The sequence below is a fragment of the Thalassophryne amazonica genome, chromosome 13 (genome assembly GCF_902500255.1).
Source record: "Thalassophryne amazonica chromosome 13, fThaAma1.1, whole genome shotgun sequence".
NCBI lineage: Eukaryota > Metazoa > Chordata > Actinopteri > Batrachoidiformes > Batrachoididae > Thalassophryne > Thalassophryne amazonica.
The window spans coordinates 58086110-58114048 of NC_047115.1; the positions used below are offsets into that span (position 1 = coordinate 58086110).

At 43.1% G+C, this 27939-nt stretch overlaps 1 protein-coding gene across 4 annotated transcripts in view; it reads left to right on the forward strand.

Annotated features, from left to right (window-relative positions):
* The first annotated feature begins 1365 nt into the window (after positions 1-1365).
* vit (vitrin) overlaps positions 1366-27939 on the forward strand; it is an 84373-nt gene continuing 57799 nt past the window's right edge. For 2 of the 4 annotated variants that reach the window (XM_034184602.1, XM_034184601.1), the window contains exon 1: positions 1368-1542. The gene's annotated coding sequence lies outside the window, so the exon portion shown is untranslated. Of the gene's footprint in view, positions 1543-27939 lie in introns of all 4 variants that reach the window. The other 2 variants (XM_034184600.1, XM_034184599.1) reach the window with 2 other exon arrangements.

Here is a 27939-nt window from a genome sequence, read left to right on the forward strand (position 1 = left end):
GAACAGCAATGCCACCATGACATTAATGCACAATCCTACTACCTATCCCAGGAACCATTATTTAAAACTCTAATTGACGTGGGCACGAACGAGTTCTTAAAGCGATTCAGTCTACACTGAGGGACTCTGTATCGCCTGTCAGACGGTAGGAGTTCATACTCGGGGTAATTTAGTCCCTACATGTGACAGACTGGTGTCCTGTCCAGGTGTACCCCACCTCACACCCTATGACTGCTGGGATAGGCTCCACTCCCCCCTGTGTGACCCTTAATTGGAGTAAGCGGTTGAAGATGAGTGGGTGAGTTTTGGAATTCAGTGTTTTGAGCATTTTGAAACGGGGAGGTGGCTTAGTGGTTAGCACTGTTGCTTCCCAGCAAGACAGTTATGAGATCGCTTCCCACCTTGTCCTTTCTGTGAGGAGTTTGCATGTTCATGTGGGTTCGCTCCGGCTTCCTCCCCCTTCAAGCACATGCAAGTTAGGTGAAGTAAAAATCGACTGTGAGTCTGCGTGTAAATGTGTGTCTGTGGTTATACGGCCCTGCAGCACAGTGGCATCCTGCCCCCCTGTGACCTTTGATTGGAGTGGGGAGGGCATAAATAAAGACTGTTTGAATATTTTGGAAATGTAGATTTAAGAAGCAATGATTTGTTTATTATTTTGAACATTATATGAAAGTGATTTTTTCTTAAGCACGGAGTATTTTGAGACAGCAAATAATTTTCTCAATCAATTAAATTATTTGTTTAAGACAAAGGAGTTTCTGCCATCACTGGGTGGATTATAGTGTGTGTGTGTGTGTGTGGGGGGGGGGGGGGGGGCTCCAAAATACACCCCCAAGCTATGACTTCTAACCATTTTTTTTTTTTGTAGCAGCATAAATCATCTACCAATAAACCATAAAGGATCAATATGAAAATTCTTCTTTGGTGAGCTTTGCGTTTGTGGGGAAAAAAATCAGCCCAAAAATTCTTTTCCGGCATCTTTTTAATATCCTACTGTCAGGTTCCTTAATCGTACCAGTTTGTAAAGACAGATTAGTGTGAGGAATCTGAGCAGACAAAATCCACACCATGTGTCTGTTTCCCAATCAGGTGTTTGTTGCTGGTTTATTTGATTTAAGGAGGAGTGGAGCTCTGGTGTGAATTTACTTTCTTCCATCTGTAGTTTTATTTGGGGATGGGATTAGTCACATCTTAAAATCGGCTCACTGATCGTTTCCTCACAATAAAAGAGATTAAAAGTGCTCATGAAAGACAAATGCAGGCGGGTTGACACCAGAAAAGCGTCGCTCAAAGAGCCTGAGGACAAAAAAATAAAGAGGCGAGCAGCTCTGTGCATCCTCTGCTGAAGAAAAACTGGGAGTCTGAAGTGGGACGGGCAAAAGCGGGTCCACCCTGGTCCCGGTCCGCACTCTGAATGAGCGCTCCGATCAGACCAGGTGGAACACCGCGCGGCGCGCACGGACGCACGGAAAAATAAGGATTCCGGCAACGAATCTCCACGGAGTTATTGTTTAACTGGTTTATTTTAAACTTTCTCAGGTAAATGCACTCTCACGCTGCAGAGATATAATTACTTTTGTGAAGTGCTGCTCGCACTTTGTGTATATTATGGGAATGAATTTTTATCCATCATGCGTTTATGCTGCATAGTTAATGCGTTTCTGTATGTCAGTCTACCGACATATATCTAATTTATGATCCATATTTTCTTGACTATGTGGAAAACAGTTGAAAATTGTCAAGCTTTTATTTTGTTTTATTTTACTTTTTATTTATTTATTTATTTAGCCAGTAAAACCAAGCTCTTATTTTGAAATGACACGTCAAAAGCAGCACGCCTGAGAACTGTTTAATCCTCTTTATTTTTCATGACTTGATTATTTATTTAGTAGAAATCTGAAGGTAGTTGTGTGTGTGTGTGTGTGTGTGTGTGTGTGTGTGTGTGTGTGTGTGTGTGTGTGTGTGTGTGTGTGTGTGTGTGTGTGTGTGTGTGTGTGTGTGTGTGTGTGTGTGAGATGAATAAATGGCCAAGCAGCTGGAGTAGAACACTGAAGAGGTTGAGAAGTGACCCTGTAGAGACATGTTGGCTTTCCTGACTCTGTGATCTCTCCTATGGGTTTGAGTTGGCTTGTTGCTCCAACACTTGGCACATCTCGCATGCATACAGAACTCTTCTGACAGCTGTGAATGCTGCTATTTAACACTTCCTTTGGCGCTGGGTGTGTGCAAATACTGCCTCACATCAGCAGTGCCATCACGAAGGAACACTGAAAATAAAGGTTCTATACTATAGGATTATAGTTGCAAAAAGCTCATGAATTGCATGAAGCTGCAAAGTTCAGATCTATGGAAAAAGTAAGGGGTGAAATGTGGAAGCTACTTCTTACTTTTCAAGATGCTGTGCAGAAACACCTCTTCTTACATTACTTTTACCCATCAATTTCACTTAATTTCTTGTTATTTGCTGCAGTCTGGATTTTGTCAAGGAAGAAATATCCCAATTTGAGTAATCTGGAAGTTGACTTCAACATATGATGAACTTTGACATGCCAGCGTCCTGAGGTGACTCCCATAAGAATGCCTAAAATTGCCATAGTTATCTTATTAGTTAGCTGTGCACATGTTCCGTACACAACCTGGTCTCACGGCAAGTTGTGCTTCAGCAGCACGAAATATACATTAATCTATTGATTCGTGATATTGTGATGAAAAGTGCCTCATTTTCGTCACAGCACCACAAATTCATTCTCATTCATTCCGTGATGGCTGCACGAAATTAAAAGTGAAGTGGGGGGGTCAGGGTGGTTATGGTTAGGGTGGGAGGAAGGAGTAAGATTAGGTTATGGTTAAGGTTAGTGTTGGAGGTGGGAGTAAGGTTAGGAATAGTGAGTTTAAAAAAAAGCTCCGTCACGAAAATTTGACTCATTTCGTCATGGGAGCACAAAAAAAAAAAAAAAAAAAAAAGTGAGACTGGGTTGTCTGTACATTGTATGAACATGGGCAAAGTGGATTTTTATAAATTAATTTCTTTATACTCCCGAATTGGACGGCAATTTCTGGAAATTCTTCCGGGGTCAGCACAAGACACAATATCCATTGTCTCGCAATTTTGAAAATTATTTTATTTCCAATGGTTGAGGATTAGAGAACAATAAGGGTCTGGGTTAAGGTATTATTTTGAAAAATACATAAAACTTTGGGATGTTTAAATAAAACCTTTGGTTTTGGACCACGGCTCTGCACACTTGTGGGCATCTTGTGCAGTAACACAATTCTAATGTGGTCCAGGTCCCATTTGGGAATGCTTCAGGTTTGCAAAATGCTCAAACACACATAATGCAATTTTGTAACTAGCAGGCACTAAAGTCCATATCAAGGCCAACAGACCCCTGTTTAGCTGTTTATCCAAGTTTAATACAGATGGATTCTGTTTTTACCAAGGTACAAATAACTTTGGTATCAAGGGGAGACATTACAAAAATACAAATTAAAAATTATTCTTGAATCAAATCAAAAAATTATAACTCTACCTTTGTTCAAGGCCTACCTCAAGACCAATTTTTGCAGAAATCCTTTAATATATTTTTGGGATACCTGCTGAAAACCATTTACTGCATCATACTCTTCATAAGGATCCACTCATAATTTGTTCTTCTGTGCCCAAACCTCCACTCAGTTTCATAAAAAATGGTTTAGCAATTTTTGGGTAAAAGTAAGTCCCGTCAACTGCTCCCTTGTTTTTCACTCGGGGATCACCACAGCAGATCCAAGGTGGATCTGCATGTTGGTTTTGGTTTCTGACTCCACATTTAAACCAGGAACTTTCCGCAATGAAACCAAGTGCACCAACCACTTGACCACTAATAAAGGGACTAACTACATGCTAGTTTGGCTAGTTAGCATGTATTGTAGCTGGTTTATGAGCTGTCAAATAATGGTCTTTTTAGCAAGTTAGTCTAGTAACTTGTCACTACATGCAAACATATTCTGTCGCTGGATTGAAAATAATCTATCATTTAGCGGCCTCGCTGACAAGTTGGAATATTCACCACATGCTAGCTTGAATTTAATTGGATAGGATAGCTTCAAAATGAGCCATTAAGATAATTTGCAAGAAAATGAAGTATTCTAATAATGTGTTTATCAGATTATGCCCTGCTGCTACCCAAGCAATTTTACTGAATAATTCATTTGCCTTGAATATGTGCAAGGAGCAATCTGTCTATTATGATTAGCTGCACACTGACAGCACAACAACCAGAGTGACCTGTGAAGAAGTCACCACTTCACCAAACTTCTATGAGACCCTGTGCATTATGTTCACATGTCTAACCTCTAGTGTGACCGTGGTGTTCAGTTGTTGTGACAGGTGTGTGTCTGTGAACCTATTGTGTGATGGCATAGTACATTGTGCATCCTGTTTGGTTTATATCTGCTGTGTACCTCAGACAGTCCTGCAGGTGTCTTTTCATCAGCCAGATTTCTGGGGGATAAAACAGGAAATGCTGAACTATTATTTCACTGTGACAAAGGACTAAAACACTTTGTGCAAAACAGTTTGATAAAGGCTGATTTGCGAATGTAATCCAAATTGAAGTAGACCTTTATCCTAGATTGAAATGAGCTTTAATTCCTCAAACTATGTGGCCTGTCTGACCATTTAACTTGCAGCATTCATCTTTTCTATTGGATGTTAATGGTCAGATTCATTTGTATACCCAGCACAATCCTGACGCTGGAAGTGGTGATAAGATTTAGGCCGTACCTTATCAAGAGTGTAACACAGGTGCATGCAAGAGACACAACACCAGCATATGGCCTCTCCCTGATTGTAATTTATGGTGGAAAAGCCCTCACATGCCGTGACACTCTTCAAAGCTATCTGAACATGTGATAAGTTATCCTATATCTTGAATATCTGCAGGTTGTGTCTCTGCAACTTCCTTCAGGATCTATTATTCACTGCAAAGAAAACGCCTCACACTGTGTCAAAGGATTTCTTTGCACTCTCCCCACCAGAGGGCAGGGAGGGGATCTGTGTCAGTTACTATTGTTCAGAGTTGAACTTTTTGCACGCCCAAAAAATGGTGAAAATAAAATACCTTCGCCTTTTCAAAAATTAACTCTTTCAGGGTACATTATAGGGTATGACCCTGTCTTACCTTGACATTTTAACCAATGTATGTCGACATATAAAAAATTTGGCGAATATGCTGGCATATATCTAATACACTCAACAAAAATATAAACGCAACACTTTTGTTTTTGCTCCCATTTTGTATGAGATGAACTCAAAGATCTAAAACTTTTTCCACATACACAATATCACCATTTCCCTCAAATATTGTTCACAAACCAGTTTAAATCTGTGATAGTAAGCACTTCTCCTTTGCTGAGATAATCCATCCCACCTCACAGGTGTGCCATATCAAGATGCTGATTAGACACCATGATTAGTGCACAGGTGTGCCTTAGACTGCCCACAATAAAAGGCCACTCTGAAAGGTGCAGTTTTATCACACAGCACAATGCCACAGATGTCGCAAGATTTGAGGGAGCGTGCAGTTGGCATGCTGACAGCAGGAATGTCAACCAGAGCTGTTGCTCGTGTATTGAATGTTCATTTCTCTACCATAAGCCGTCTCCAAAGGCGTTTCAGAGAATTTGGCAGTACATCCAACCAGCCTCACAACCGCAGACCATGTGTAACCACACCAGCCCAGGACCTCCACATCCAGCATGTTCACCTCCAAGATCGTCTGAGACCAGCCACTCGGACAGCTGCTGAAACAATCGGTTTGCATAACCAAAGAATTTCTGCACGAACTGTCAGAAACCGTCTCAGGGAAGCTCATCTGCATGCTCGTCGTCCTCATTGGGGTCTCGACCTGACTCCAGTTCGTCGTCGTAACCGACTTGAGTGGGCAAATGCTCACATTCGCTGGCGTTTGGCATGTTGGAGAGGTGTTCTCGTCACGGATGAATCCCGGTTCACACTGTTCAGGGCAGATGGCAGACAGCGTGTGTGGCATTGTGTGGGTGAGCGGTTTTCTGATGTCAATGTTGTGGATCGAGTGGCCCATGGTGGCGGTGGGGCTATGGTATGGGCAGGCGTCTGTTATGGACGAAAAACACAGGTGCATTTTATTGATGGCATTTTGAATGCACAGAGATACCGTGACGAGATCCTGAGGCCCATTGTTGTGCCATACATCCAAGAACATCACCTCATGTTGCAGCAGGATAATGCACGGCCCCATGTTGCAAGGATCTGTACACAATTCTTGGAAGCTGAAAATGTCCCAGTTCTTGCATGGCCGGCATACTCACCGGACATGTCACCCATTGAGCATGTTTGGGATGCTCTGGACCGGAGTAATATCCAGCAACTTTGCACAGCCATTGAAGAGGAGTGGACCAACATTCCACAGGCCACAACTGACAACCTGATCAACTCTATGCGAAGGAGATGTGTTGCACTGCATGAGGCAAATGGTGGTCACACCAGATACTGACTGGTATCCCCCCCAATAAAACGAAACTGCACCTTTCAGAGTGGCCTTTTATTGTGGGCAGTCTAAGGCACACCTGTGCACTAATCATGGTGTCTAATCAGCATCTTGATATGGCACACCTGTGAGGTGGGATGGATTATCTCAGCAAAGAAGAAGTGCTCACTATCACAGATTTAGACTGGTTTGTGAACAATATTTGAGGGAAATGGTGATATTGTGTATGTGGAAAAAGTTTTAGATCTTTGAGTTCATCTCATACAAAATGGGAGCAAAATCAAAAGTGTTGCGTTTATATTTTTGTTGAGTGTAAGTAACGGGTAAGTTTTGTATAAGTTAAGAGCATGTTGAAGCACCCTGGTGTACGTCGTAGTACAGCAAGGTTGTCAAAAAATTTTCAGCATGCACAGTATTTTCGATGCATGCCAGCATATGGCTCATACATCCCACATACCTGGTCCATAAGTTGTAGGTAGGTAAGTTATGTTATTGTTGACACATGTTACTTGTAAGTAATTCATGAGTTGAAATATGTCAAGGTAATGTCTAGTGTACTTAAAAACTTATTTCTAACCTATGAGTAACATGCTTTCAACCAGGGATGCCATGCGTTACTGTAATCTGACCGCTTTTTTAGTAACGAGTAATCGAACGCATTAATATTTCAAAATCAGTAATCAGATTAAAGTTACTTCTCCAAGTTACTGTGTGTTACTATTATTTTCGTATTTTTGTACATTTTTGTACCGACCGGTTGATCACAGAGATTTTGTGGGTCGATCGCAGCATTAAAACTGGCTCGTAGGTTGAAAAACCAGTTGTCATCTCTCAAAGCGTGGTGACAGCAGCATACTTGCACTGAGCTTTACTAGGACATTTTTTTTTTTATTATTCTTTAAAACTCTGTCCTGCTCTGTGAGTGTCCTCACGAAAAACAGCTGCAGACCCGCGATGTGTTAACAACAAATACTAAGAGGCTTTTTTTTCCCCATACAAATGTGCCTAAGTCTCTTTCTGAGGCTCTCATGATGTAAAAAACACCAATAAAACTTTTTTGCCTGTCAATCTGGTCATGCTTTCTGCATAAATACACGTTATCCATTCTTCCTGCTCAGATGGCAAACCAGTGGGGAAATTCAAACGGAAAGGGGGCTCTGCCCCGCTACAACACCCCTAGATTAAGATCCATTTTGAAGACATTTATTGATACTACGACAACCCCAATTCCAATGAAGTTGGGACGTTTTGTAAAATGTAAATAAAAACAGAATACAATGATTTGCAAATCCTCTTTAACCTATATTCAATTGAATACACCACAAAGACAAGATATTTAATGTTCAAACTGATAAACTTTATTGTTTTTGTGCAAATATTGGCTCATTTTGAAATGGATGCCTACAACATGTTTCAAAAAAGCTGGGACAGTGGTATGTTTACCACTGTGTTACATCACCTTTCCTTCTAACAACACTCAATAACCATTTGGGAACTGAGGACACTAATAGTTGAAGCTTTGTAGATGGAATTCCCATTCTTTCCCATTCTTGCTTGATGTACGACTTCAGTTGTTCAACAGTCCGGGGTCTCTGTTGTCGTATTTTGCGCTTCATAATGCACCACACATTTTCAATGGGCGACAGGTCTGGACTCACCCGCACTCTTTTACTACGAAGCCACGCTATTGTAACACGTGCAGAATGTGGCTTGGCATTGTCTTGCTGAAATAAGCAGGGACGTCCCTGAAAAAGTCATTTCTTGGATGGCAGCATGTGTTACTCCAAAACCTGGATGTACCTTTCAGCACTGATGGTGCCATCACAGATGTGTAAGTTGCCCATGCCATGGGCACAAACACACCTCCATACCATCACAGATGCTGGTGTTTGAACTTTGTGTTGGTAACAGTCTGGGTGGTCTTTTTCCTCTGTTATCCGGAGGACACAACTCCATGATTTCAGTTAGCAGGCTGCTAAAGGTTGTCACACCAGTTTTCATTTGGGTCATTTTGGGTGTGGATTTTGGTGACCTCTGTCAAGTCACTGATGGAAATTGTGAAAAAAATTTTTTTGATGTGCATTTGTTTGGTGGCAGGTACTTCCTGTGACCTAATTTTGAAGAAAATCTAAGATGGTCACCATTACAGCATCATGCAACATATCAGAATATTGGGCGAGGAGGCTCTTAATACAAAATGTTATTTCCTATAAAGTTACCATCACTCTGTCAAACAAACACCTCAGTTCACACTGAATAAATGAATACCATAGGCGGTTCCAATTTACCATAAAGTCCCATCTCAGTTTAATAAACCACAACATTTTGGATGGAATGACCAATGTATATTCATACATTCAGTGATAAATAGAAATACATGTTAACTTGATAAGATAGTGTTTTGTCAAATAATATCTTAAACTAGAGCGCCACACTTGCACAAACCTCTTCCAACACTAGTTTTAAGTTCCACCAAATTTTTGCCTTGGAAAAAATTTTACGTCAAAGTCCTGTTAGACGTGACTTTTCATAAGTTAAATTAGATGTGATCAAATGTCATGCATTTGAATCAAAGGGGTTTTTTGTGTGATGTTACGTTTTTTGGGGTTTCTTCAACTTTTTGGTTTCTGAAATTTTTAAATAATTTTCGCAGAACATTGGTTATCTCTGCTATGCACAATTTGTCATTGCTTTTTGTCACTTGGTTTTATATATATACGAGGTCTCTTAGATAATAAACCGACCCTTTTATTTTTTTTTAACTATATGGATTTGAATGACGTGCGATTACACCAATCATGCTTGAACCCTCATGCGCATGCGTGAGTTTTTTCACGTGTGTCGGTGACGTCATTTCCCTGTGGGCAGGCCTTGAGTGAGATGTGGTCCCGCCCTCTCGGCTGAATTCCTTTGTTTCACACGCTGCTCGAGACGGCGCGCGTTGCTTTATCAAAAAATTTTTCTGGACCTGTGAGGAATATCCGAGTGGACACTATTCGAGAAATTAAGCTGGTTTTCTGTGAAAAGTTTAACGGCTGATGAGAGATTATGGGGTGTTTCTGTCGCTGTAAGGACTTCCCACGGAGCGGGACGTCCTGCAGCGCTTCCAGGCGCTGTCGTTGGCCTGTTTCGAGCTGAAAACATCCTAATTTAAGGCTTAATTCACCCAGGACATCGTGAGAGAACAGAGAAGATTCAGAAGAGGCCGGCATGAGGAATTTATGCGGACATTCCACTGTTTAAGGACATTTTTTTTAATGAAAGACGTACGCGCAAATTCGCCGAGTCGTTTCCGTGACGACTCGGCAAATCTGTGTGCGTCGCGACAGGAAAAACACCTCCGTGTTGAAAACCATTTGTAGAATTCAGGCGGCTTTTAATGGCTTTCAACAAGTGAGTAACTGAGAAATTGTTTAACAGCTTGGGCATGTTCCAACTTGCCCGTTAAGATTTCCAACAGAGGTGTTTTCCTGCCGCGACCCCCCGCGGTCGGGTCCAGCCCGACATGCGACTCTGCCCGCACGTTCTTTCATTACAAAATGTCCGTTAACAATGGAATGTCCGAATAAACTCCTCATGCCGACTTCTTCTGAAAGTTCTCTGTTCTCTGACGACTTACTGCGTCAACAGAGCCTGAAATGTGGAAGTTTTCAACTTGAAACGGCGAGACGCTGCCGCCTCGAAGCGCAGATCGCCGTCAGGCGCCGTGGACCGTCCTTAAAGCGACACTACCAGACCAAAATCTCTCATCAGCCGTTAAAATTTTTACCAAAAACCAGCTGAATTTATTGAATGGTGTCCACTCAGTTGTGCCTTACAGTTTTGAAAAATTTTTTATCAAACAAAGCAACAGTCTCTGAGCCATTCCTAAACAATGAAAAAAATCGATGAGCGGGTGGACGACTCCTCACTCAAAGACTGCCCACAGGCGAATGACGTAACCGACAGGCGTGAAAAAACTCTCGCATGCCCACGAGGGTTCAAGCATGTCTGATGTAATCACACGTGATTCAAATCCATATGGTTTTTGAAAAAAATAATAAGGTCGGATACTTTTTTTCAGTTAATTCAAAATGCTGCAGCTAGAGTACTGACGGGGACTAGAAGGAGAGAGCATATCTCACCCATATTGGCCTCTCTTCATTGGCTTCCTGTTAATTCTAGAATAGAATTTAAAATTCTTCTTCTTACTTATAAGGTTTTGAATAATCAGGTCCCATCTTATCTTAGGGACCTCGTAGTACCATATCACCCCAATAGAGCGCTTCGCTCTCAGACTGCAGGCTTACTTGGTGGTGGTGGAAGCTGTGTGGGATCCGGCTCTTCTCTCGCCAGACGTCTTCTATCGTCGAGCCTGCCCACACGTCACCTTGTGTATAATTGACATTCCACCATATTGTTATTGTCTGTACTTCGTTGTGCGATTCACAACATTAAATTGTTACTTTTTGGCTTATCCATTGTCCGTTCATTAACGCCCCCTGTTGTGGGTCCGTGTCACGACACTTTCACAACAGGTATAAGATCAAATACACAGGTTGTGCTTTTTGTAGACGTTATGAGTTTCCTCAGCGCACCTAGTGAGACACTATCAAATTCTGTAAATCTAGGTAATACCTCAGTAACAGCACCCATCTCAATAGCAGGGTGTAGTGGCTGGGTTAAGGCATGCTGGGATATGTTTAACCTAATGTCATCTATTTTTTTCTCGAAGTAATCCAAGAAATTTTGTGCTGTCAAAGGAGAGAGACTTACAGGTGGTTGTCCATGAATAAGTGTTGCCACCGTGTCAAACACAAACTTTGAGTTATACTTGTTTTTGTTAATCAAATCAGAGTAATAGGTCCGCTTTGGAGCCAGTAGTGCATGCTTATAGTCTAAGATAGCACCACGCCACACGAGGTGGAATACTTCTAATTTTGAACTACGCCATTTTCATTCTAGACCTCTAGCCTTATGCTTGAGATTACATAAGTAATCATTGAACCAAGATGACTGTGTTTTGGAGGGGCATGGTTTTAATATAGGTGGCGCAATCATGTCGAGTTTTGAGCGCTGAGTTTAAACTGTCCACAAGACTGTCTACTGATTGGGCATTTTCCAAACGTAAAGCTAAGATATTAGGCAGTCTAACTTTGAGTTCAGTTGTAGTTGAGGAGCTGATGTGTCACCACAATGATAAATAAGGTTGTTGTTCCACTAAACACCACAGCAAAGCTGTAAACCTAATAAGTGAGTGATCAAAGAGGCATGATGTCAATATTTGTGACAGCAACACCACGTGTGAGAACCAAATCCAGGGTATTTCCACTAATGTGTGTCGAATCCTGAATGCATTGCTGGAATCCTAATACATCCATAATTTCCATAAATGATTTACAGAGGGGATGAGAAGGCTTATTTATATCAATGTTGAAGTCACCAATAATCAGAATGTTATCTGCACTAGTTGACAAGTTGAAGATAAACTCTCCAAATTCATCTAAGAATTCAGAGTATGGGCCTTCTTCATTTTTCCATCCACTTTGTGCAATGCACTAGTACCACTAGCAAAAAAATAGCCCCAGAGTATGATGCTATGAGGGGCGATTGTATAGTTTTGAGCCTGATCCAGAGAAAGTAGGATGTGGTTCTCGATCTTTTGCATTCTGAGAAACCAACATTTGTCAATAATGTGTGAAATTTTGAGTCACTAGGTGCAATGACACTGCTCTGTTCTGAGGTGGAAAGACACTGCTCTGAAGCTATAGAATATCTTACAGTAAAATGCCGCCCTCACTATCTTCTGCAGGAATTTATGGCAGTGTTTATTGTGGCCGCCTATGTCCCCCCACGAGCTAATGCTAACGACGTTCTGAAGAAGCTACATAACTCCATCAGCTTGCACCAAAATAAACATCCACATGCGCTGTATGTAGTAACAGGGGACTTCAACCACGTAAACCTGCAAGATATTCTCCCCAAGTTCCACCAGCATGTAAACATCGCCACACGAGGGGAAAACATGCTGGATAAAGTGTATACAAATATACGTGGAGCTGACAGAGCAGCCCCCGCCCCATTTCAGCACCTCAGACCACATCTCACTCCTCATGTTTCCTGCTTACAGTCCAGTGTCGAAAAGCAGGGACACCATCACAAAGACCATCTCTGTGTAGCCAACTGGTGCTGTGCCCATGCTTCAAGACTGCTTTGAGACCACCGACTGGCAAATGTTCAGAGCAGCTGCAACAACAGGGAGCAATGTGGACCTGGAGTAATACTCATCGACTGTGCACTGCTACATCCAGAGCTGCACAGACAATGTGACCACCTCCAAGACCATCACCATCAGGCCAAACCAGAAACCCTGGATGACCGGAAAGGTGCGCTTCCTGCTGAAAATTCATGATGCTGCATTCAAAGATAGTGATGCAACAGCACTCAGAACAGCCAGAAGGAACCTGTCGGCGGGAATAAAAAGAGTTAAGTCCACATATGCCCTAAAGGTTCAAGGCCACCTCCAATCTAATGACCCATGGAGCATGTGGAGGGGCATCAAATGCATCACAGACTACAAAAACAATGTAGAACAGTGCTCTGCAGACCCAGCGCTCCCAGACACTCTGAATGCCTTTTATGTGTGTTTTGAGGTGTCCAACACCACCACCCCCTCCCGAATCCCTCCCTCCCCCAAAGATCCCCCAGTCAGCAACATCACTACAGCTGAGGTGAGGAATGTGCTGCAGACGATCAACCCCTGAAAGGCCCCGGGCCCTGACGGACTACCAGGGAGGGTCCTAAAAGACTGTGCACACCAGCTGTCTGAGGTTCTGGCGGATATATTCAACACCTCTCTGTCCCAAACCAGAATTCCGCCGTGCTTCAAGACATCAAGGATAATCCCTGTGCCAAAGCTGGTGATGAGGTGCCTGAAGCAGACCATCGATGTGACTGTAGATGAGCACCACTACGCGTACAGGCAAAACTGAACCACAGCTGATGCCAACTCCACCGTGGTGCATCAGGCCCTCTCCCACACAGAGAACAAGGACTCCTATGCAAGGCTGCTGTTCCTGGACTTCACTTCTGTGTTCAACACCATCATCCCGCAGAAACTGGTTTCCAAGCTGGATGAACTAGGAGCCCCCTCAGCACTGTGCAACTGGATCCTGGACTTCCTGACTGGGAGGCCACAGAGTGTCAGGATCAACACCACCTCATCCTCCACTGTCATCTTGAACACTGGCTCACCCCAGGGTTGTGTGCTCAGTCCACTGCTGTACACATTGATGACCTTTGACTGCAGAGCCCAGCACAAGAATAATGTTGTTAAGTTTGCAGACGATACAGCAGTGATCAGGCTCATTAGCCAAGGTGATGAGACAGCATACAGGTGACAAGTGGAGAACCTGACACGGTGGTGCGGAGACAACAACCTCATCCTCAACACCCAGAAGACCAAGGAGATAGTTGTTGACTTCCGCAGGTCAGCCCCCACCATCCCCTCCCCCTTCTACATCAACAGAGCAGCGGTGGAGATCATCTCCTCCATCAGGTATCTTGGAGTCCACCTCTCCAACACTCTCACCTGGCACACCAACACCACGGCTGTCATCAAGAAAGCCCACCAACGTCTATTTTTTGAGGAAATTGGGAAGGGCCAGAATGAACACCGAGGTCCTCGGGGCCTTCTACAGCTGTGCAGTGGAGAGTGTCCTGTCCTGCTGCCTGCCTGTGTGGTATGGTGGCTGCACGGTGCCGGAGAAGAAAGCGCTGCAGTGGGTGGTGAAGTCTGCACAGAGGACCATCGGATGCAGCTTACCACCCATTGGGGACATCTACATCTCCAGATGTAGAGACAAAGCCACTTGCATCCTCCGAGACTCCACCCACCCTGCGCACAGTCTGTTCACACCCCTTCCCTCTGGAAGGAGGCTGTGCAGCATCCGGGCAAAAACGTCCATACTGAAAAACACCTTCTACCCGAATGCTGTCCGACTGTTGAACAGTTCAACATCCACCACCAAACTGTGAACATTGCACTACATGCACATTGTCATTTTCTTAATACTCTAACGCTGCTGCTGCTGCCGACCCTGTGCCTTGTATATATATTCTAAGGCCACAGCGGTGCGCATATTGTACATTGCAAAGTTTATATTATATTGTAAAAGTCTATACAATAGGTTAGGTTAAAAAAATTGTCCCAGTTAACTACACCAAGACCTGGAGAAACGACATTTCGTTGTGCCTGTAAGGGTCAAGTGACAATAAAAGTGAGTCTGAGTCTGATGTGTGCAGCACAGTGGCTTAGTGGTTAGAGATGAGATTTATTGTCATTGTCATTACAATGAATGAAATGAAAAACTGTTTATTTCAAACATTTGATACAACAACAATTACAAGATAGATCAGTAAAGACAACAACAAAAAAGTTCCTACTGTGTACCCAACATGTCCGAAAAGGGGTAGGGTGAAGCATCAGCTTATTTATCCCTACCCCTTGTAGGGGTAGGGATAAATAACACTCCAATTCCTCAGACAAGATACAGAAATTTATCCACAATTATGACTTGTTTGCCGTAATAACGGCACACATCAGAATTAAAGACAGCACATATACATTTGACATTGTTTATGTGCACTAAACTTGAAGCAGTCTGTCATTCGAATCGAGGTAAAGTGGGTGAAGGCCGCAGCAGGAGGATCCCGCGCCGGCAAGCTTGGGGAGTTGAAGGCTGCATCAGTAAAAACCGCACTGCCTTCGAGGTGGCAGGGAGGAAGCCAGGGTGAGGGGAGTGGAGAGACACGGGGGGGGGGGGGGGTAATAGGGATGGAGGGAGGGAGCCATGCGTCGTGTGCAGATGAGTTAAGTTTCTGTCCGTTTCTGTCCGTGTGTGTTTAAAGTCTGACATTGCTAGGCAACAGCAGGCTGGAGGGGGGTAGATAGATAAGAAGGAGGAGCCAAATTCCTTCACTAAGGCCCTTTTGGGGCAGGGTATTTGGCCTTCAGGAGCCGATAAGGCTGCCATGTTGATGTTAGACGGAGAGATACAGAATTCCATTTACTGCACCTCTGACAGCCCAGAGTCCAAATTTATGAAGAATATTCTCCGATCCTCAGCATCACATTCCTTTGCAATGCAGCCATATGCTCTGAGATGGTATCCATTTTACATTTGAGTTCAAGAGTTCACAAAGTCTGAGATTGCACAGCATTGCCCAAGTCATTAATCAAGACGGACAGATGAGGGGACGAGATTCTGGAAGCAGCCATCTTGCTAATATTCCTGTGGGTCAGGGCAGCGCACAAACCAATCAGCACCAAACTTCCCACTATAAAAGCGAATAGAAATAAATCCTCAACGTCTTCCACAGAGAGTGGAGCCACATGTCACACTCCATTCTCTCAGGCGTCGAGAGCATAGCCCGCTGGGTAGGTTCCATCAGGGCACTCAGGGTCTCCCAACCCTGATTTCCTTGTCAAAAAAAAAAAAAAAAATGGTGTCTATAGTGTTGAGAGACCAGCTAATCAATTCCATAGTTAATCCAAATGTTAATTTGAAGAATTCACAGTCTGGTGAAGCTGGGACTTTTAAGGTCAGAGCAGAGATAGATAACAGAAAGGAGGAGAGGAGAGGGGACGAATGCGACCGTCCTTGCCAGAGTCCCGAGCTGAATCTACTGACTCACTGTTGAATCTCACTGTTGTCTCACAGCGAGAAGATCATGGCATCAGTTCCCAACTGTGTCTTTTCTGTGTTGGGTTTGCATGTTCTCCCCATATTTGCTTGGGTTTCCTCCAGGTGCTCCGGCTTCCTCCCACATCCAAAGACCTGCAGGTTAGGTGGACTGGAAATTTAAAATGTCCGTAGGTGTGCGTGCAGGTGTGAATGTGTTTGTTTGTCTATATGTGGCTCTGTGACAGACTGCCATCCTGTCCAGGGTGTACCCTGCCTCATGCCCTGTTACCTCTGGGATAGGCTCCAACCCTCTGTGAGCCAATCTTGGATAAGCAGTTGTGTGTGTGTGTGTGTGTGTGTGTGTGTGTGTGTGTGTGTGTGTGTGTGTGTGTGTGTGTGTGTGTGTGTGTGTGTGTGTGCGTGCGTGTGCGTGTAATGTTGAGAACTGTTGGTGTCTTCGAATCCAAAAGATGGAGAACCATGCCCTACCTTTTCTGGGTCATTTTTCATCCAAGCATACTTCTTTTCATTGTGGACAAATAAATCTTTGTCGCGTCTGACCATAAAACATTTCTCCAGAAGCCATTTGCAAATTTCAGTCGAGCTTGAAGGTGTCGATTCTGGAGCAGGGGCTTCTTTCTTGAATGGCACGCTCTCTGTGCATGGTGATATAAAACCTGCCTTCACTGTGGACAGTGACGCTGGTGTCCCAGTAGTTTCCAGTTCATGGCAGGCCTGAGCCTTGGTGGTTGCTGGGTTGTTCCTCAACATTCTAACCAGTTTCATCTCATCTGAGGGTGACAGTTTGGGTCTTCTTCCAGACGTTGGCAAAGTGGTGATACATGGCCTTCGCTCTCATTCTGTTCTATAGATGGTGGTCCCAAGAGTGAGAACAGAACTTGGAAAAAGGTTTTGAAATATGTTGCTCCTTCCACATGGAACATCAGAACTGATCACTCTGGGGGAGAGTTTAAGTCGATTGTGGGGGATCAGAACATGCCTTTGGTCAATATGACTGCTTTTATATACAACCCCGTGGCAAAAATTATGGAATCACCGGTCTCGGAGGATGGTCATTCAGTTGTTTAATTTTGTAGAAAAAAAGCAGATCACAGACATGACACAAAACTAAAGTCATTTCAAATGGCAACTTTCTGGCTTTAAGAAACACTATAATAAATCAGGAAAAAAAATTGTGGCAGTCAGTAACGGTTACTTTTTTAGACCAAGCAGAGGGAAAAAAAAATATGGACTCACTCAATTCTGAGGAATAAATTATGGAATCACCCTGTAAATTTTCATTTACATCTAAAAAGGAGTGATCACACCTTGGAGAGCTGTTTCACCAAGTGGACTGACATGAATCATGGCTCCAACACGAGAGATGTCAATTGAAACAAAGGAGAGGATTATCAAACTCTTAAAGAGGGTAAATCATCATGCAATGTTGCAAAAGATGTTGGTTGCTCACAGTCAGCTGTGTCTAAACTCTGGACCAAATACAAACAACATGGGAAGGTTGTTAAAAGCAAACATACTGGTAGACCAAGGAAGACATCAAAGCGTCAAGACAGAAAACTTAAAGCAATATGTCTCAAAAATTGAAAATGCACAACAAAACAAATGAGGAACGAATGGGAGGAAACTGGAGTCAACATCTCTGACAAAACTGTAAGAAACCGCCTAAAGGAAATGGGATTTACATACAGAAAAGCTAAACGAAAGCCATCATTAACACCTAAACAGAAAAAAACAAGGTTACAATGGGCTAAGGAAAAGCAATCGTGGACTGTGGATGACTGGATGAAAGTCATATTCAGTGATGAATCTTGAATCTGCATTGGGCAAGGTGATGATGCTGGAACTTTTGTTTGGTGCCGTTCCAATGAGATTTATAAAGATGACTGCCTGAAGAGAACATGTAAATTTCCACAGTCATTGATGATATGGGGCTGCATGTCAGGTAAAGGCACTGGGGAGATGGCTGTCGTTACATCATCAATAAATGCACAAGTTTACGTTGATATTTTGGACACTTTTCTTATCCCATCAATTGAAAGGATGTTTGGGGATGATGAAATCATTTTTCAAGATGATAATGCATCTTGCCATAGAGCAAAAACTGTGAAAACATTCCTTGCAAAAAGACACATAGGGTCAATGTCATGGCCTGCAAATAGTCCGGATCTTAATCCAATTGAAAATCTTTGGTGGAAGTTGAAGAAAATGGTCCATGACAAGGCTCCAACCTGCAAAGCTGATCTGGCAACAGCAATCAGAGAAAGTTGGAGCCAGATTGATGAAGAGTACTGTTTGTCACTCATTAAGTCCATGCCTCAGAGACTGCAAGCTGTTATAAAAGCCAGAGGTGGTTCAACAAAATACTAGTGATGTGTTGGAGCGTTCTTTTGTTTTTCATGATTCCATAATTTTTTCCTCAGAATTGAGTGATTCCATTTTTTTCCCCCTCTGCTTGGTCTAAAAAAGTAACCGTTACTGACTGCCACAATTTTTTTTTCCTGATTTCTTATAGTGTTTCTTAAAGCCAGAAAGTTGCCATTTGAAATGACTTTAGTTTTGAGTCATGTCTGTGATCTGCTTTTTTTCTACAAAATTAAACAACTGAATGAACATCCTCCAAGGCCGGTGATGCCATAATTTTTGCCAGGGGTTGTATGTGTATACATACATACAGTGTGGTATGTAAAAGTTTGGGCACTCAAGATAATTTCCATAATTTATAAATCATTGGTTGTTTGGATCAGCAATTTCAGTTAAATATATCATATAGCAGACAAACACGGTGATATCTGAGAAGTGATAGGTGCATAAATTTGGGCACCCCAACAGAAAAAAAAATACATCAATATTTAGTAGATCCTCCTTTTGCAGAAGTAACAGCTTCTAAATGCTTCCTATAGCTTCCAATGAGAGTTTGTATTCTGGTTGAAGGTATTTTGGACCATTTGTCTTTACAAAACATCTCAGGTTTGTTGGTTTCCGAGCATGGACAGCCCGCTTAAAATCACACCACAGTTTTTCAATAATATTCAGCTCTGGGACTGAGATGGCCATTCCAGAGCATTGTGCTTGTTCCTCTGCATGAATACCTTAGTAGATTTTCAGCAGTGTTTAGGGTTGTTGTCTTGTTGAAAGATCCAGTCCCGGTGCAACTTCAACTTTGTCACAGATTCTTGAAGATTGTTATCAAGAATCTCCTGATATTGACTGAAATCCATGTGACCCTCAACTTTAACAAGATTTCCAGTACCTGCACTGGCCACACTGCCCCACAGCATGATGGAACCACCTCCAAATTTTACTGTAGGTAGCAAAGGTTTTTCTTGGAATGCTGTGTTCTTTTTCAGCCATGCATACAACCCCTTTTTATGTCCAAATAACTCAATTTTGGTTTCATCAGTCCACAGCACCTTATTCCAAAATGAAGCTAGCTTGTCCAAATGTGCTTTAGCATACCTCAAGCGACTCTGTTTGTGTCGTGTATGCAGAAAAGGCTTCCTCTGAATTCCAGCATCTCCTTGTGCAAAGTGCGCCATATAATTGAATGATGATAGATGCACAGAGACACTATCTGCAGGTCTGTGGGTTGACTATGACTGTTCTCACCATCCTTCGCTTCAGCTTATCTGATATTTTTCTTGGCCTGCCACTTCGGGCCTTAACTAGTACTGTGCCTGCGGCCTTCCATTTCCTCACTATGTTCCTCACAGTGGAAACTGACAGCTGAAATCTCTGAGATAGCTTTTTGTATCCTTCCCCTAAACCATGATGTTGAACAATCTTTGTTTTCAGGTCATTTGAGAGTTGTTTAGAGGCTCCCATGTTGCTACTCATTAGAAGAGATGCAAAGAGGAGAAATATTTGTAAATGGCCACCTTAAATACACTTTCTCATGATTGGATTCACCTGTGTAAGGAGGTCAAGGGTTATTGAGCTTACCAAATCAGTTTTGTTTTCCAATAATTAGTGCTAAATGTATTAAAATCAATAAACTGACAAATTGCCCAAATTTATGCACCTGCCTAATTTTGTTTAAATAATTATTGCACACTTTCTGTAAATACTAGAAACTTCATTTCACTTCTCAAATATCACTGTGTTTGTCTGCTATATGATATATTTAACTGAAATTGCTGATCCAAACAACAAATGATTTATAAAGGAAAATCATGGAAATCATCAGGGGTGCCCAAACTTTTACATACCACTGTGTGTATATATATACGAGGTCTATTAGAAAAGTATCCGACCTTATTATTTTTTTCAAAAACCATATGGATTTGAATCACGTGTGATTGCGTCAGACAAGCTTGAACCCTCGTGCGCATGCGTGAGTTTTCCACGCCTGTCAGTTGCGTCTTTCGCCTGTGAGCAGGCTTTGAGTGAGGAGTGGTCCAGCCCCTTCGTCGTTGTTTCATTGCCAGGAAATAGCGGAATGATTTGGGCTTTTTTTTCCATCAGAATTTTTTCAGAAACTGTTAGAGACTGGCAACTGGAAACCATTAGAAAAATTTATCTGGGTTTCGGTGAAAATGTTACGGGCTTGGTTTTTCCATCGAGTGATTATCCGAGAAATTGTGGATGTGCCTGGACATGCTGGATGCTGTGTTTTATCCGGGATGTCATCTGGCTAGCACAGGAATTGTGAAAAGACGTGGACATCAGCACTTTTTCGACACATTGAGACAGACGTGCAGAGGAATTCCACGCGTCGCGGCGGTGCCGCATGGCGCAAAGCAACGCCGTGATGAAGCCTCACGGGACATGTTCTGGCATGTCCAGGCACATCCACAATTTCTCGGATAATCACTCGATGGAAAAACCACTGACAGCTGTCTGAACGCCATCTCAAAGCCGTCCTGTGAGACCAAAACAGAGGTGGTTTTGTCTCCCTCCAGTAGCGAATCCATCGTGATGCGCAAAGCCTCTGCTCGGCTTTCCATGACAAAATCTCTTGTTAAAAGTGAAATCTGCCGGAAAATGGTTGATGTCCAGCTCTTGTGATAACCAGAGAAATGGCACACGATGGTCACGGATCCAGCCAGCCATCCGTTTAGAAATGAAATAGTCATTCAGCCTGTCGATGGCGGCTTCGGAGTGCGGCGCGCCCCACAGCCGCTGGGGACCGTCCTTAAAGCGACAGTAACACTCCTTATTCTCTACCAAGCCCGTAACATTTTCACCGAAAGCCAGATAAATTTTTCTAATGGTTTCCAGCTGCCAGTCTCTAACAGTTTCTGAAAAAATTCTGATGGAAAAAAAGCCCAAATCATTCCGCCATTTCCTGACAATGAAAATCCGACGAGGGGGCTGGACCACTCCTCACTCAAAGCCTGCTCACAGGCGAATGACGCAACCGACAGGCGTGGAAAAACTCACGCATGCACACGACGGTTCAAGCTTGTCTGACGCAATCACACGTGATTCAAATCCATATGGTTTTTGAAAAAAATAATAAGGTCGGATACTTTTCTAATAGACCTCGTATATATATGACTAACTTGTACTCATGTACAGTTGTTTGAATTGATTGTATTGATTGATTGATTGAATTGATTATCTGGGAATGTGCAGTTGTCTAGAAATGGCTCCCAGAGACCTTCCCAACTTGTGTAAATCTGCAATTCTCCTTCTTCGATTGTCACTGAATTCCTTATACTTTCCCATTGTTTTGAGTATTGGTCAGTCCAATGTGTGCTGTCAAACACATCATTTTTATGCTGGCAAAGAGAAATCAGTTGTAGCCAGTCATGATGACTAACAAGGAATGAATTACATTTGTCACATTAGTTTGAGTTTGTCACATTAAAAGACATTGTCAAACCTTCAGCACTACTTATTAAAAGATTTAAGTGAATGTATGTATATATTTGAAGCTGTAAGTATAATTTTGACACTGTGTGGAAGAGAGAAGATCCAAAACAATACGAGGTCTGTGATGAAAAAAGCGGTCCTTTTTATTTTTTTCAAAAAATAAATGGATTTGATTCATATGTTTTTACGTCAGACATGCTTGAACCCTCGTGCGCATGCGTGAGTTTTTTCACGCGTGTCAGCGACGTCATTCGCCTGTGGGCAGGCCTTGAGTGAGGAGTGCTCCACCCCACCCGTCGGAATCTCTTTGTCTGAATAGCCGCTGCGGACAGCGCGCGTTGCTTTATCAACATTTTTTCTGGACCTGTGAGGGATATCCGAGTGGACACTATTGGAGAAATTAAGATGGTTTTCGGTGAAAAGTTTACAGCTGATGAGAGATTATGGGGTGTTTCTGTCGCTGTAAGGACTTCCCATGGAGCGGGACGTCGCGCAGCGTTTCCAGGCGCCGTCGTTGGCCTGTTTCGACCTGAAAACATTCTAATTTAAGGCTTAATTCACCCAGGACGTCGTGAGAGAACAGAGAAGATTCAGAAGAGGCCGGCATGAGGACTTTATGTGGACATTCCACTGTTTAAGGACATTTTGTAATGAAAGACATGCACGCAAATTCTGTACGCGCTGCGACAGGAAAAACACCTCCGTGTTGAAAACCATTTGTAAAATTCAGGCGGCTTTTGATGGCTTTTAACAAGTGAGGAACCTAGAAATTGTTTAACAGCTTGGGCATGTTCCAACTTGCCCGTTAAGGTTTCCAACGGAGGTGTTTTTCCTGTCGCGACCCCTCGCGGTCGGGTCCGGCCCGACATGCGACTCTGCCCGCACGTTCTTTCATTACAAAATGTCCGTTAACAATGGAATGTCCAAATAAACTCCTCATGCCGACTTCTTCTGAAAGTTCTCTGTTCTCTGACGACTTACTGGGTCAACAGAGCCTGAAATGTGGAAGTTTTCAACTTGAAACGGCGAGACGCTGCCGCCTCGAACTGCAGATCGCCGTCAGGCGCCATGGGCCGTCCTTAAAGCAACACTACCAGACCAAAATCTCTCATCAGCCGTTAAAATTTTTACAGAAAACCAGCTGAATTTATCGAATGGTGTCCACTCAGTTGTGCCTTACAGTTTTGAAAAAATTTTGATCAAACAAAGCAGCAGTCTCTGAGCCATTCCTAAACAATGAAAAAACGACGAGAGGGTGGGCCACTCCTCACTCAAAGACTGCCCACAGGCGAATGACGTAACCGACAGGCGTGAAAAAACTCTTGCATGCCCACGAGGGTTCAAGCATGTCTGATGTAATCACACGTGATTCAAATCCATATGGTTTTTGAAAAAAATAATAAGGTCCGTTACTTTTATCACAGACCTCGTATAAGCGAAGCGGCGCACAGTGGCGCGAAGCTTGTTCATGGTACAGGGAGTCCCAAACAGGAAGTGCCAAATTTTAAGTCCACAGTGAAACAGGAAATGTCAAATGTCAAACACTTCTTGGATTAACAGACAAGATGTCATGGAATCTCAGGGGAACTCAGTGACAAGTTCACACTGACACCAGTTACACAACTTTAGATAAATAAATATAAAGTTATGTTCCTTAAACTCAAACTAAAAGCAAATCTCTACAACTCCATATATGTACATTAATTAAAAATAGAAAATCCAGCTTCATGATGAAGTGGTGTAGAGGAGGTTTTTCTTAAAAAGAAGATCTGATAGTTCAGCTACAATTTGACAGAAAGTACATTTGAGATGAAAGCCTAGATTTGATGTTTTGGTGAAAGAAACTTTTGTATTTCTTCATAATTGAACTAAATAAAGTCAAAGACATTCAGTGACTTGGAAATGTTCATGTTTCCATCCTCTGACTTGTCTGAAGAAAACTGGCAATAAAACTGATTATTATTTACAGGTTTTATCAAGTTTTAGAGATTTGCTTTCAGTTTGAGTTTGAGGAAGATAATTTTAGACATTTTTATTCTTTATATTTTTTGTATTTCTTGTATTTGTAATGGCATAAACAAATTAAAATGTGTGAAATACCAAGTGTCCCAATACTTTTGGAGGGTACAGTATCCTAACCTTATGTTGTTGTTCATTTGGCTGCTCCCATTTTGTGTACGGGGTCACCACAGGGGATACAGCCAGATCCGCATTGGTAGTTGGCACAAGTTTTACACCGGGTTGCCCTTCCTGACGCAACTCCAGTGTAACCTGGAGAAACACACACAGCCGCTGGTGTTCCAAAGAGGTCTCCCATCCAAGTACAACCAGGTCCTGCGCTGCTTAGCTTCTGAGATCTGACGGGATCAGGCTGACACAGAGCAGATCGGCTGCACAGTATCCTAACCTTATGATGCGCGCAAAATTAGTGTGGTATTATTACTGTTTTGTTGTTTCAGAATGTTTCATTTTCACTGTTACTACACTTTCTGTGAAGTCATAGTCATATCGTACATCATATTGCTATGATACCATAATTTGGCCATATTGTACAGCCCAATTCTCAACTAGCTGAAAACTTTGAATATTAATTTACATCTACATTAAAAAATGCTTAAATTGGCAGGGAGTTAAAACAGCTGTAATTAGGGGAGTGTGGGGGCGGAGCTCCCACAGAAACTGAAGGCAAAAAAAGAAAAATGTTTAAAAAGGAATTGAGAAAAAAAGAGAAAGAGGAGATCTCATGTGACTAGAGGAGATGTCGCGGGAATTCGGTGCACAGTGGACACTGAAACAGGAAATGCTAAATGTTGAGTCGACATTGCTAAAGTGGGAAGCAGTGTGCACCTTGACAGCACATAAGGTCAGTCAGTGACTATTCAATGTGTAAATTGCATGAAGATTTTTAGCCATGCTAATACTCTCCAGAAGCATTTACTGAAAATAAAGTTTGAAGGACCTAAATGAGATGGTGAGGTGAGGACTTTCCAGGCATGTGAGACAAATATAAAGAAAAATACTTAAAATGCTGGGGGGTTAAGAGGGCCATAGTCGCAGGGTCTGGGGGGCCAAGCTCCACTAAAGCTGAAGATTTTTAGCCATGCTAATGCTCCCCAGAAGCATTTACTTAAAAAAGGTCTGAAGGACCTAAATGACATGGTGAAATGCTGAAGAGCTTTGCTCGTTCATGTGACATATACATATTATCCAGCCAGAATTATGCCAGGAGCTTGTGCACTAAATTCTTGTTTTCAAAGTCATTAACAATGTATGTTGTGCTATCATTCCACCCTGGCAAAAGAACAGTTGAAAGACATCAATAACAGCTCAAAATTACTTTGACCTTCATGCCCATGATGATTGTAAGTAAACCTCTGAGCACAACTGAATAGATATGACCCAGCTTCATAGGAGCTCACTGTTCAATCACATCTCCGCTTGCTGAAATTGCTGGCGTGCGATGGTAGCATTACGCCGCCTTTGTGGGAGGTATGACATTCCAATGTTAAGAGCGAGCTGTCAATCCTCACCTCCGTGGTCAGGAGCTCCGCCCCATCACCGTGTTGCCTGAGGTGACTCTTATTGGTAGATGTTTCAGGTCTTTCTGTGGGTGTTTAGCTTCAAAATGCATGATCTTTTCTCCAAACAGATATGCGGTGTCTATAAGGACGTCTTGGCAGCTCACTGTTGTTCTTGTTATCACAAGCTTTGACAATGATTTATGTTGTTGCATGTAGCATTTGAATTGAAAGGAAAGTTTGATTGAACATGGCCCCTCATTCCTAGCAGCTTACATTATGCATTTGTGTTGTCACTAATTATGTCTGACTCAAAAATAAAGACAGGAGTTTTATATGTACAGTTTTGGCGTTGCCGCCTTAGTGATAAAAAAACAACCTTGTGCAATGCTGTCAACATAACAAAAATCAATGACAATAAAAAGGTGTGACAACAGGGATTATGTCAGGACTCATTCAACTTTGGCCAAATATAACAAGCCCTAGCTTGACGGCAGCCCATGGTACATAGATTTGGGGAGTGTCAAAGTTCTGCATACTGAGTGCAGAGCTGGGTGAAAAGGGGTTGGATTTGTCCTCTTCATTAGTCATGTTGTGGACATAACATCAAATCCACCAGTCAGGTTATCGCCTGAAATTTCCTTTGTATTGAGTGTGCACGGTGCTGTTCAGTTAACAGATTAGTGCAAACCTGTCAGAATGGACAGCAGCCACCAAAGCTACCTGAGGTGAAGCAGTAAGGTGAGGCATTGTATTTGTCCATGAGTGTTTACTTTTATTTCGATTAATGGTTGCTTTCAGTTAATGTTTGTTGTGTTTGTTTGTTAGTGAGTGAGTGAGCGAAAGAGAGAGAGAGAGAGAGAGAGAGAGAGAGAGAGAGAGAGAGAGAGAGAGAGAGAGAGAGAGAGAGAGAGAGAGAGAGCTCAAAGAAATAGAGTTGACTGACTTGGACACATAACCAGATTTAAAAATAAAGAAGAATGGCAATGCTAAAATACCCTCGGCCGTATGAGCATAAAATAGGAAAAAGAATGTGACCTTTTGACCTCTTAAAATAGGTCAAGGTTAGCCATCTTTGAACTTGTCCAAGGTCTGTGTCCCAAGAATAGTCTCTGTGAATTTGTAGACCCTGGCAGTAATAGGACTGGACTTATGCTGAGCACAGACAGATGGACAGACAGATGGACGGAATGGACGCAAGACCTTTGCAATACCCGATGGCCATATTTTGGCCTTGGGTAAAAAGTAAACAATCAAGCAGACCATGCTGGGTGTAGCCCAGCACAGCAGCATCTGAGAGCAACCAGAACAAGCCAAACAAAGCAACACAGGGCAGGACAAAGCATGACAAAGTAAAGCCAAACAAAGCAGCAGTTTCTAAACTGGAGGTTAATGTTCCTGCTGCTCCTCAGTGAGGCGGCTACCAGTTCAGCTCACAACCCCTGTCACAAAATAAACTATTAGGATTAAAAGTAATATTAAATATTATGAAATACTCTGCAAAACTACATACTTTGTAACCAAAATATGATACAACATTAGGAATAAATACCAAAAGTTCAAAGATCTGATGTCCTTCCATGTGCAGATAGAGAAGGCCAACATTGCTCCAAAGTACAAATGAAAATTTGATTGGCCCGTTCTGCTTGCCCGTTGGTTTGGGGATGATACCCGGATGAGAGACTGACCGTGGCCCCCAGTTCCCGGCAGAAGCTCCTCCAGACGTGCGAGGAGAACTGGGGACCGCGATCGGAGACAATGTCTGTTGGAATCCCATGCAGCCGGACGACGTGGTGGACCAGGAGGTCCACTGTCTCCTGGGCTGTTGGGAGCTTCGGGAGGGCCACAAAGTGGGCCGCCTTGGAGAATCGGTCCACTATCGTGAGAATGGTGGTGTTGCCCTGGGACGGCGGGAGGCCCGTGACAAAATCCAGGCCGATGTGGGACCAGGGGCGATGAGGCACGGGCAGCGGCTGTAACAATCCCGAAGCCTTGCGATGGTCGGCCTTGCCCCTGGCGCAGGTGGTACAGGCCTGGATATACTCCCGGACGTCGGCCTCTAGGGACGCCCACCAGAAGCGCTGCCGGACAACTGCCACTGTTCTTCGCACCCCTGGATGACAGGAGAGCTTAGAGCCATGACAGAAGTCCAGGACTGCAGCCCTAGCTTCTGGTGGGACGTAAAGTCTATTCTTCGGTCCAGTTCCGGGGTCCGGGCTTCGTGCCAGGGCCTCCCGGACGGTTCTCTCTACGTCCCAGGTGAGGGTGGCCACGATAGTGGACTCCGGGATGATGGGTTCCGGTGGATCCGACAACTCCGTTTTGACTTTGTCTTCATGTACCCAGGACAAAGCATCCGACCTCTGGTTTTTGGTCCCGGGACGGTAGGTGATCCGGAAGTCAAAACGG